General features: G+C 37.6%; 1 protein-coding gene and 1 long non-coding RNA gene across 7 annotated transcripts in view; one reads left to right on the top strand and one right to left on the bottom strand.

The window, feature by feature from the left end:
* The window catches only part of LOC106867580 (probable serine/threonine-protein kinase nek3), a 494,211-nt gene that overhangs the window by 378,369 nt on the left and 103,025 nt on the right, over positions 1-12,817 (top strand). The gene's annotated exons all lie outside the window — the stretch shown is intronic.
* LOC106867582 (uncharacterized) overlaps positions 6,518-12,817 on the bottom strand; it is a 14,349-nt gene continuing 8,049 nt past the window's right edge. Inside the window, exon 3 of the long non-coding RNA XR_001409164.2 lies at positions 6,518-12,086. This is a non-coding gene — a long non-coding RNA (uncharacterized LOC106867582). The remainder of the gene's footprint in view (positions 12,087-12,817) is intronic.

The following is a 12,817-nucleotide window of genomic DNA, read 5'->3' as shown; positions in this document are numbered from 1 at the left end:
TATATATAGTAAGAGTGGACAAGCTGTCGTAAATTAAAATATATAATCCACTCCCATTACAAGGCTGATTTTCTTTTTTCTTCTCTCTGCTGACATGGAATGTAATAGTATATTAGAAGGATAGGGATGATTATTATAATTAGGTATTAAAAGTGAAACGTGATGTTTCAGTGAGAGTTATAATTATAATTATACCGTTAATACCGAAGATAAGCATTGATAAGATAATCGTGTCAGTGACAAAGATTATTTTTGTATTTTGCTTGGCCTGTGCAATTCTTTTGCAACACCGAGAGAAAGAGTAGACCTACAATTGTGGTTACCTATAAATAGTAAATGTAAGCAAATTATTATTATTATTATTATTGGTCACTCTATTCTGTGTTCTTGAAGGAAATCCAAATATCTGATTTGAATTTTTGGATGAGGTTGTTTCACTTGCGTCATTCACACTTTGGAGAAAGACATGTTTGTCATTAATTCTTATCTTTTTTACGCTAAACTCTGAACATTGAACCTATTTAAGACTCTGTTTGAGCCGGCAGAACCGTTAGCGCGTTGGACAAAATGCTTAGCGGCGTTTCTTCCGGCTCTTAACATCTCTGAGTTCAAATTCTGCCGGGATTCACTTTGCCTTTCGTCCTATCGGGACCACCACTAGGGTCGATATAATCAACTTGCCCAGTGGTTCTCCACCGGGGGTCCCTATAAAATTTTGCTGTTATAATTTAAGTGCAATAAATTGGTTATACTTCTACAGTACGCAAAATGGATTTTTGTGGTTTTCGTCACTGTTTACAATTTTGTTCCAATTGTTTTCAAATTTGGTATATGGATTAAGTTTTGTATACTAATTATGATGATGAAATTCATTTTCCTTATAAATCCATAAGTAAAAAGTTATTAGCCTTTAAAATTTGCAAAATTTGGGTATTCTAGCCAATCAGAAGCGAGTATTTTACACATCACCGTGGCAAAAAGCTGTTTTCATAGTAACCAAAGATGCTATGCATGCACACAAGGAGGAGATACAAAAAAGATAATCTTACTATAATGATACTCTAGTGTTTTTCTCCGTCACAACATAAATGAGAAAGGAAGGGGTGATAGATGAATAAGGAAGGAAAGGGTGATGGCAAAGTGGGAGTATTTCAACTCTGTGTGAGTATATGTGTGTGCGTGTACAAGGGAAGTAGCAATGTTTTGACGTCCCTGATGATGGAAGAAGCAGCGATTGCGCTGTTTTCTGATTGGTTGAAAATTCTGAAAATTATCAAACTCTGAACACCTGTAACATTTTCTTAAAATTTTTCTGGAATAAATGAATAACAAATTCGAATTCAGAGTCAAAAATTATATCTATATGACACATTAAATTTCTTTTGAAAACCACGAAGATCCCAGCAATTTTTTAAAATACATTTTCTTATGAGAGTCAAGACTATTGAAAAGGTTGCAAGACGCAACGAAAATTTTAGGAAAATAAAAATAAGGAATAAGTGGAAATTTTACCGGTGAGTGTGTTAAATTATACGGCACGAAAAGAAAATGACTCTCCCCAGACAAAACAATATGCTTCAACACACGAACTCACATAAAGAATCTTGCAAACCAAATCCAAAAACTAAATATTTTCACATGATATTTAATTCTAAAACATTTCTTAAACATCGAATGGCTATGGGGGATCCAGTAGAGTAAAATGGGAATCAAAGGGGTCCAGGAGTAAAAAATGGTTGAGAACCACTGAGCTAGCCATTATCCTGCTAAAGTTACTGGTCTTGCTCCACAATTTGAAACACTTATTCTCGCTTTTCATCCCTCCAAAAAAATAAAGTATCAGTCAAGTATTGATTGACAACCTTCCTCCTAAAAACTGTGGCCCTGTCCCTAAATCAGAAACATTCATCATCATCATTGCAACCATGACACCAATCATCATCGCCGTTATTGTTCTTGCCTTGCTAAAACGACTTTATTTGTGCTTTGGTTTACGGATTAAATTTCTGTCGTGTTTCTTAAAAATTAGATGGCTATGTGGTTTAATGTGTGGAATTATTACTGAAGATGGGAAAGGTTTTCACTTTTTTTTAATGCCATGATTATGGGAAAGAAAGACATTTTGAAAAAAATGTCTTCTTTGCTAATCGACATTCAACGCAAAATGCCGACCAGACCTACGCCCTCAGCGAACAAAAACATCTGCAGAGGCAACGTACATGAAAAGATTTTAAATAAAAATAGAGACATTAAAGAAAAAAGAAAATTATGTAGCTGGTATTTATGACACGAGTTTATATTTAAAAAATTGCAACACAACATTTTATACACGTTTGCTGCAAATATCGCATCAAGTTAGGAGATTCTAGTCTCGAGTAGGTTTCATTTAGTGATGTAAGTCTGACAAGACTTCAGCTCAAAAACTCTCTCTTCTTGCCCGGAGATTTTCTTCAAGAGTGGGAAAAAAGAAAGTTGACACAATTGTGAATTACGAAAATTTGGAAAAGTCCTTTATGTACTTGCAAAAAAAAAAAAAAAAAAAAAAGAAACTGAAACCGGCACCAGCCAATCTATGGGGACGATAGGTTGTCTATTGAACAAAGTAAAAATGTCGGAAAATATCAAGGAGATTGCCTCGTCCTCCCTCCTTGGAACTAACTAGGAAGTTAAAAGGACACGTTCCTTTAGTCATAGTCAACTTAACAATAAGAGATGAAGGAGGAGACGACAGGTTACTAGATATAGTTGTGGTAATCAATGGTGAAACGCTGATTTCCAGAAAAGGCGTCGCAATTTATCTGGTAACAAGGAGAATAGCCCTTTGCCATTACTTTAATGTGAAATGCGAAGACTGCGTTGTTAGAGCTAAGATATACGTGCAAAGTCATGTGATCCCAAACAGATCTATTCACTGCAACCTCATCGCATGCGTTTTCCTCCAGATTTCTTACCTAGCATCACAGAGAGTGGAGGTAAGGAACCTGACTTTAGTGGGGCTCTGATAAATTTGAACCATTAAAAGCTTTCGCTAGAGTTGACTGTCACTACTTGGTGACTGTTAGAACAGCAGGTTTCGTTGTCGTTTTCAGAATCAATATACAGCGACATTTGCTCAGTGGGTCTAGAACTGTTAAACATTGTACACTCAGCCCATTCGTGTATTGTCACCTCTATTGTATGTACTGACTCTCGAGTTACTACTGTGGAAGCTGGAGCTTCAAACTGACTTGGGAAAACCGCGTTGGCGTTTCTGGATGTCTTCATATTGATGTCAGATACCATGGAAGTGGAGGTGGTTGGCAGCATTCTAAAGGAATACGAGGTTGTAGCCGAAGAAAAGTTTAATCTGGAGAAGAAAGCCAATACTGGCACTGAAGTCACTGACAAGTTAAACGATTTGGGTCTAGTTTGGTCCAGATTTCCAGGTGGGCAGAAACTGAGACGAAGTTACAAGTACAATGACCAGTCTCAACCTAGAGGAAGAAGATGACGAATGCTTATATTGACTTTGTCATAATTTACCATCTGACTGCCATGTTTTGTCCCAGTTTTTGGATTGAACTGGATTGAAGCAACTGCACTTCAATTTTATGTGGAAAGGATAGGTTCAATTGGTACGGCTCCGACAGCCTATCTGTTGCCAACACTTTCTGCACAATTTGCTCATCATGCCATTGGCCGTTGGTGTTCAAACATTCACGATACTGCAGAAATTCTTGGGTGATGAACGAATGTTGTCTCCATTTGTAAGGCGCATCTTTCCATACTTTGCCTCTTTGACAGAACTGCAGTCATAAATCGAGAAAAGACAAGATGGGGTGTCTGGCTTCCCGAATGTTTGCCAGGATCTCCACCATCTACCACCCAATGTGGTCGATGGAAATTTCATATTAACAATCTACAGCGTTCTAGTAGCGGGGGAAGGGCGAAACTGGCTGGTCTGTGCAGGATTAATTTTGATAATTTCCCAAAATCCTAGGCATGGCAGTGCTATCAAGGGGCAATATTTGAGGCAAACTCTAACAGCATTGAAGCGTTATGAGGCACTTTCATGGATGCACAGTAATTTAACTATTTTGCATGCATTCATTCTTTAGTTTTAGGATTACTGATTACTGTTATCGCGTGGAGGATAGATTCAGCCATCGACAGAATTCATTGTGAAGATCGGCCCACAGCACTTCTTTAGTGATGAAAGCAGGCAGAACAAAGACAGGCATTTGTCTCTTCAATTAAGCATTTATATATATACATTTACACACACACACGTATTAAGGTTTATGCCTTTACGTTGATGTATATATATACATGTGTGTATACGTTTATCTATCTCTGTGTGTGTGTGTAGATGTTTGTTTACATATAAACGCGCGCGGGTATGCGTGTACAATCACGCTTATGTATAAATGTATGTATATGTATATATATATATACATATTTACATTTACCTATCTATCTATCATATATATGCCTTTATATATTTACCAGTATACACGCATATATACATACCATTATTTATATCTTTATAGAAACGTGTGTGTATGTAGGTAGGTAGATATAAACGCGTGCTCATGTGGCTATATATGTATATAATTAGACGCGCCATATATGTGTGTGATCTGTCTCTATTAATCTACCTACCAATATATGCATACGCACACACACACACTCAAAATAGTAATTTAGGAACCTGAGTGATATGAAGTAAATAACGTTTAACGGTGAAATATAGTAGATTAAAGCTATAAATAACAGCAGATACAACTGTTGGTTAAAATTCCCATGGATGAGGGTGGGAGAATTGTCAACTGTTGCCGGTTTCACACGAACCTAAATCTCTTGTAAACACGACAGACATGCCCACAGGCTGCCTTCGAATTTTTTCCATCCAAGGTTTTTGAACCCAGTTCTAGAAGCGATTATTTACAGATTTAACTACTGCCAGTTTGTACCATTAAAAATAGGCTGTCTGGTAAGAAGTTTACTCCCCAACCACACGCGGCGGTGTGTTTAGTCCCATTGCGTGACACCTTTGGCGAATGTCTTCTACTATAGTTCCGAGCTGACCTTCTAAGTGGAGTTGGTGGACGGAAACTGAAAGAAGCCAGTTATATATATATATATATATATATAAAATGTGTGTGTTTGTTCCACATCGCTTGGCAGCCGGTGTTGGTTTGTCTATGTCTCCATAACTTGGTGGTTCGGCTATTAAAGACAGAAAGAATAAGCACCAGTATTTTTTAAAAAATGCACTTGGTTCGATTCGTTCACCAAAACCGTTTCAGGCGGTGCCCCAGCACGGCTGCAAGTCTAATGTCTGAAACGAATAAAAGACACACACACACATGCACATTTTATACACGCAGATGAATGTGTGTGTGTAAAACCGAGTTAATTAAATTTACAAATAATTTAGTTGTGCTTTTATGCTTTATGCAATGAACTTGCCTTTCGTCGCTGTTTTTCTTGCTAACCTTTATTTGTTTCCATTGGAGTGCAGTGTTATTCTGAAAATATAGCATTATTTACTTGCATGAAATATGTTTATTAACCGGCTATCGTGGAAAATATAGAGGAGAAACATTAAGAATTAATTTCGTCCGTGCGTGTGTGCGCTCTGAATGTGTTTAAATCACTCACGCCGCGCACACACTACGTTACGAAACGACGCAAACACTTCGTTGCCTTTTCAGCCTGCACGGTTTAAGAATCAGGCCTTCCTCCTACTACTGTATGATGAACATATTCTAAGGATGTTGTTCGGGGTATGGTGTTTGTAAAATGGCAAAACGAGTGGATGAGTGTGGTGGGAATCTTCTTGATGGTCCCGTCGTTGAAGTTTGGCTTCGTGCTAAGCAGCGTTGTTGAATTAAGTGAACGTGTTGCCTACGTGTCGATATAACCCCTCATAACTTCTTCTTTTTTTTTTAATGAATTTTCAGAAGATTTTTGCGAATTTGTATTCTACACACAGGAATTCATACGATTATGCAAAAAAACCAAAACAAAAATAAAGTAGAAAGGAAAAAATAATTGCTGCGTGATTTAAGGCCTATGTAGCTGTTATTTTTAGCATATCGCATGACCACCTCATACCCCCATCGTTTGTTTGTCTGAGGTATTGATGTTGTGCGATATCTTTCTCCACATAGACATATTCAATGGTCTATTGCTGGAATTTAAGCCAAAAATTCGGACTATATTTTCAACTGTGATTAAAAAAAAAATATTCGAAAAATTCAAAAAAAAAAAAAAAAAAATTTAGAAAAATTTTAAAAACTCTTGTTTTCATAGTCTTGTAAATTTCAGTGTGTAGACTACAAATTCGCAAAAAGTTTCTAAAAATTCAAAGAAATAAAAAAAATGTGATGGATTATATGCCGTTTCGTATAAGCAGAATTTCGCCGATAATTCTTTTGAAAAAAAACAACAAAAAAAGAACTTTGTATTTCATAGTTCGAATATTGACTTTTTAATCATTTGTTCATTAAATTTTATTTTTCATGTTAATAAACTGATAATTTAGTAAAGCGAATTAATAAACACACTCAGGTATTTATATTTTTGTTATGTTGGAGGTGTTTCTCATCTCTACTTCCGGGTAAAATGTCAACAGGAAGATAATTGAATTGGGTAGAAATGAAAACGAACTTTAGCTGTGTAAGATATATTAATAGAATGTTCTCTAGCTTTAGCCAGATTTCAGTGTGTGTATGTGTATGTGTATATGCGCACTAAATTTTTTCATCTCGTGCGTGTGTTTACTTATTTAATTAATGCTTAGCGAGAAGTGTGCGTTAATTCTGTGAGTCGGCAACATGTTGAGAAATGGGAAACTGCCGTCACTACATTGTTTAGGAGTAGGCAAGTTATCTCCCTTTGATCCTGACCGGATTTCAGCAATGATCTTGATGACCTCAGCAAATTCATCACACACACTCTCTTTCTCTTTTTCTTTTTCTCTCTCTCTCTCTCTCTCCTTTTTCTACATTACATACAGATACTAAAAGTTGTATGATCATGCATGCATGCTACATTTGCCAACAATGAAACACAAAAGCACTAACAATCGCACAATAAAAAATATCTTTCTAAATGAATAACGCTCCGTACTATTTATATTTTGTTTATTTCTATACTATTTCTTCTAATAACTTTGTTTTAAATCTGTTGTTGGTAAATACTTATGTAATTTTTTTTTCTTAATACTCGAATAGCAGTGACACCACCAAAACAACAAACTATTTATTTATAAAAGGTCTGCCAGTGTGGTGTTAAATTTTAATATGGAATCACTTAATTTGCTTCTGATGCTACTCTTGTTATAAACATGACGATAGCAGTTTGGGTCGTGTGGATTGAAGCGCTAACCAACCCATTTTAATTATTATTATCTAACAGTTCATCCTGTTCGGTTCACCTCTCTCCCAGGTAACCGATTATAATAACCATCATATTTAATGTAGTCGACGGAGAGGATCTAATTAATTGAAATGTAAACAATTATTGACTTGACACAAGTCATTTACATGAATGTACAAGGTCGACAACTGGAAAATAATTTACAGTGTGTACAGGTTTATAGATACATAAATATATCGGGTGTCGTGTAGTTCAGTGTCCCTAAAAAAAAAAATGTTCTAAGTGAAAATATATTGCGGCAGAAAGAACATAATGAACTCCCTCATTATGTCACATCCACAAGTACCAACTTGTATAGTTCCTTCCAGTGATATGCTAAATATTTCAGAAATAGCAGCTGAGGTACATCATCCCAGTGTATTATACCCAACAACAAACGCTGCTGAGGAGGCAATTCGGCGGCTTGCATGTCGACGCACGATAGCCAACACGGTTACACGCGAGTAATGCAATAAACTCTGTACGATTATTGAGCTGTTCAGAAAAAGTCGACGGGAAGCGTCGGCGTTGTTCCTGTCGATTCACTTGAGCTATTTGAGAAGAATCATTTGATTCTATTTGAGAAGAATCATTTGATTCTACCAAAATATGATTCAACTAATGTATTGTTGTTGGCACTCCGTCGCTTACGACGTCGAGGATTCCAGTTGATCCGATCAACGGAACAGCCTGCACGTGAAATTAACGCGCAAGACACGTGTACCCTTAACGTAGTTCTCGGGGATATTCAGCGTGACAAGGCTGGCCCTTTGAAATACAGGCACAACAGAAACAGGAAGAGTGAGAGAAAGTTGTGGTGAAAGAGTACAGCGGGGTTCGCCACCATCCCCTGCCGGAGCCTCGTGGAGCTTTGGGTGTTTTCGCTCAATAAACACTCACAACGCCCGGTCTGGGAATCGAAACCGCGATCCTATGACCGTGAGTCTGCTGCCCTAACCACTGGGCCATTGCGCCTCCACTCAACTAATGTATATGCAAGAGACTACCTCCAGAACGAAATGATTAATAAGTAAGCGATACATAACACAATGCCTCACTGGTGCATTTTCCTTACAGATGTCTATAAGCAGCACTTGGAAGCCCATCCACAGCCAAAACTCGGTGGATTCGATGATGCAGGATGTGCTGTTGCCGTAGAAGTAGACGAATCTAAATATATTCAATAGAAATAACACCGAACTGGCATTAAGGGCATTGGGTGTTTGGTACAGTGGAAAGGGGTACAGGAAAATGCTGCCTGGTTGAGGCCTCCGATCGCACACGAAACACTTTGGCTCCCTTATCGCTGGGAACATGTTTGATATCCGATGGGTGGTTTTCCTGTGTGGGTCCTAGCAACTTTTTCACTCCTAAAGTTGTCAATTATTCATTGTATTTCGATAATCTCAGCGATGAAACATCCCATACAGGGACTATAGAAAGGCGATAGATGTTCACCAAAAAGAAACTGAAGTGACAACATGGGACTAATGGTGCTTTATTTACATCATGTCTCCATGAGCATGTGTGGCGAAATAAATTTAGAAATGATGAAAAACTTATTCGTTAATCTCATTTGGTGCATCAATGACTGTTGTTTACATTGGTTCATTGGTTATATCACATACATTGTTTACATAAAATTATACGGTCAATTTACTTTCGCTTTTTATCATTTACTTTCACTATTTTAGAACAATAAACAGCATGTTAACCAATATATCGACGCGTATTTAGTCTCGCTCTAAAATTAATCTCACGAGCTTCTTTTTGGCAGCTTGGGATGAAGATCAAACCAGCAGTTTTCATGGTTATTTAACAATACATCAGGATTCGCTCAAAACAAGCGATTGTCATTAAAGAACTAACAACAAATAAATGTCTTTGTTTTGATTTAATATTTATAAATGTTCGCCAAAGTTTCACAATAGGTGCCTCATACCTCATGGGAAATGGAAAAATTACGGAAGTAGATGAGGGTGAGGGCAAATTTGATTTTTAAAAACTGCAAGTTTTGCAAGCTTTAAAAAAAAATATATATCTTCAGAGTTGTAATTTCCTTAGAATGAGACACAGGCGTGCTTTGGGGGTAGAGAGAGAGAGAGAGAGTGGCACACACACACACTTCCCCTTGAAGTATGGGGTGCCTAATCCGAAACTTCAAATATTCTAGATTGTAGTGCTGGGATTGCTTTGTGTTGCTATTCAAAATTAGCTGATTTCTTGCTGATCACTCCAACGTTGCGTGATTAACGGAGGAATCGCGAAACTCGGAGTAGGATCAGAGAAATAATCTTAACCATATTAAACAGTTATACTCAACATCGGTATAGAGTGCTTTTTGCGTTTTATGTGTAAATTCTTTTTCCGATTTTTGTTGTATACTCGAAGTAATTGTTGCGGTTGTTGCTGAACTCAATTACTACACAGGCGCACACGCACGTGCAGTTGTGTAGTCTTCAGTTTTTACATTTACATAGCATTTTAAATTCTTCTTCCCCCCCCCCCCCACACGCACGCATGGCTCAGTAGTTAGAGCGTCGGGCTCACAATCATGAGGTAATGAGTTCGATTACTGGACCAAGCTGTGTTGTGCTCTTGAGCAAGTCACTTATTTCAAATTGCTCCAGTTCACTCATCTGTAGAAATGAGTTGCGACGTTGGCATGCATGGGCGACTGCTGGTCTTCCATAAACAACCTTGACCGGACTTGTGCCTTGGAGGGGAACTTCCTAGGTGCAATTCCATGGTCATTCTTTACCTTATATATATAGCTGTGGCTGTGTGGTAAGGCGCTTGCTTCCCAACCACATGGTTCCGGGTTCAGTCCCACTGCATGGCACCTAGGGCAATTGTCTTCTATTATAGCCTCGGGCGGACCAAAGCCTTGTGAGTGGATTTGGTAAATGGAAACTGAAAGAAGTCCACCGTGTGTGTGTCCGTGTTTGTCACCCACCACCGCTTAGCAACCGGTGTTGGTATGTTTACGTCCGGTAACTTGAAAAAAGTACTAGGGTCGATTCATTCCTCAAGATGGTACCCCAGCATGGTAGCAGTCTAATAACTGAAACACACACACACGCACACATAATAATATATGTACGACGGCTTCTTTCAGTTTCCGTCCACCAGATCCACTCACAACACTTTGGTCGACCCTGGACTATAGTTTAACATGCTCGCCCAAGGTGACACGCAGTGTAACTGAACTCAGAACCATTGGTTGGGAAAGAAGACCATTTTACTTTTTTTTTTTTTACCATGGTATACCGGGTGCGACATATACATTTTATTCAAACTTCAGTTGAGAAAAGAGTAAGGGCTATGGTGAAACCGAAGGGTAGTTATTTCGAATTGTAAATATATTCTTTTGCTTGTTTCAGTCATTTGACTGCGGCCATACTAGTACTTATTCTATCAGCCCTTTTTGCCGAAGCGTTTAGAGGACGTAAACTCACCAACATCGGTTGCCAAGCGATTGGGGGGGGGGACAAATACAGACACACAAATACATACATACATATGTATACATACATACATACATATATATATATATACATACACACACACACACACACACACACACACACACACAACGGGCTTCTTTCAGTTTATGTCTACTAAATCCACTCACGGCTTTGGTCGGCCCGAGGCTATAGTAGAGGACACCTACCCAAGGTGCCACGCAGTGGAATTAAACCCGGAACCATGTGGTTGAGAAGCAAGCTTCTTACCACACAGCCACTCCTGCGCCTATATGCAAAACATTGTCAATAAACATAATAATCAACCTGTAACCTTTCATTAACCAAAACCTAAAAATTAATTGGGTAAATATTTATGCTGTAGCCGGTACACTTTAAATCTTAAAGATGTCGAAATGTTAATTTCACGAGTACCCGGTGAAGCCATCTCAAAGAAAAGCGATAATAAGACACCTTATCTGTCCCGAGTTGTGTATTGTTCGCTGATTAATTTTCAATATCGTGCTAAAGGGCGAGTTGGCTCAGTTTTCTAGTTTATGATTGACATTAATGTATGTCTGTACGAGCGTTGCTAGTGTCATATGTAAACGATTCTCTATTCTCTCATGGGTAGTATGGAACACATTTCGAATGCATTCTTGTGTTTTACCATCAGCAATCCTCGTTTGTTCATAACTGGACTGTTGTCATATGCAAAGTACCGCCAATCTCAATAAATTACGTGAATACACACACACACACATATACATGCATATATATCTGTTGTATTGGAGGTATCGGTTCAAATTTTCAAATTTTGATGAAGAAACACGTCTGGCAACGGGAATATGCGTCCCTAAATTATCACGGATAGATGTGCGTTAGGTGTATAAAGGACAGAGAGAACAACAACATATAGCAGCTGTTTAGCCAATAAATTACTTGCAAGAGAAAGATATTATGGTAACGTTTGAAGGTTTTTAAAATGTTCATTAAACGGGAGAAGGCTAGAGTACGCTTCGGATGGCAGAACCAGTAGAATACTGGACATGAGGTTTACATCCTTTTGCGTTCCGAGTTCAAATTCTCACCGGGATCAACATTGCGTTTCATCCTTCCAAACTTGATAAATTAGTGGTCATCGTGTCTGTGTTGACAATCCGAATTATCATCGTTGTTTAAATATTCGTGGTATCAATCATGGAGAAACCTCATGCACTGAGAAAAAAATATTAAAATTACGTTAGTTCATTTAAGGATTGTTTGTGTAACAGAAATATTATATCTCCTTAGTTCTGTTCGTATTTTGTTTTTGGCAGTAAACGAAAAAACAAACAAAAAACGCTACATTTCTTATCTGATCACCTAATATAGTATTATAGATGTACAAATGCCTGCGTTTGATAGATTCAATTAAATATTTAGCCCCTTGTGGGCAATAAAGAAATAAGATTCAATTAAATATTTTAGATAGAATTCTCAAATAATTTCCTTGGATCGATTTGTCTGCTTCTCTTCAGTAATAGATAAGTTGAAAGATCGAAGTGTTAACAAAGATCTTTAAGAAATAAATTCCACTTTCATTTGATTTTTTGAGTTTGTACTATTTTAATATTTTTCTGCACAGATCTATAATCATCAATTAATGTGCAGTAGTCAAAAGATTTTGTTCCACAATTTATACCATTTTGCATTTTTGTCTCCTTCTATGGTATTCCTTTGTCATTATTATTTTTAAAAACACTTTCATATTGCAGTCATAGCTTTATGGTTAACACAAATGACTTTGTAATCGTATGGTTCCCCTTTGGATCCAAATGTACGGCACCTTTTGCATGTGTCTTCTACCTTAATCACGAGTTGAATTTGTGCGAAGAATTTGGTTTATGGAAATTGTGCAGGGGTCCGTCTCTCTCTCTCTCTCTCTCTCTCTCTCTCTCTCTCTCTCT

This window comes from Octopus bimaculoides, chromosome 9, assembly GCF_001194135.2.
Source record: "Octopus bimaculoides isolate UCB-OBI-ISO-001 chromosome 9, ASM119413v2, whole genome shotgun sequence".
Taxonomy (NCBI): Eukaryota; Metazoa; Mollusca; class Cephalopoda; order Octopoda; family Octopodidae; genus Octopus; species Octopus bimaculoides.
The sequence above is the reverse complement of the archived record's forward strand: the minus strand, read 5'-3'. Positions and strand labels throughout refer to the sequence as shown.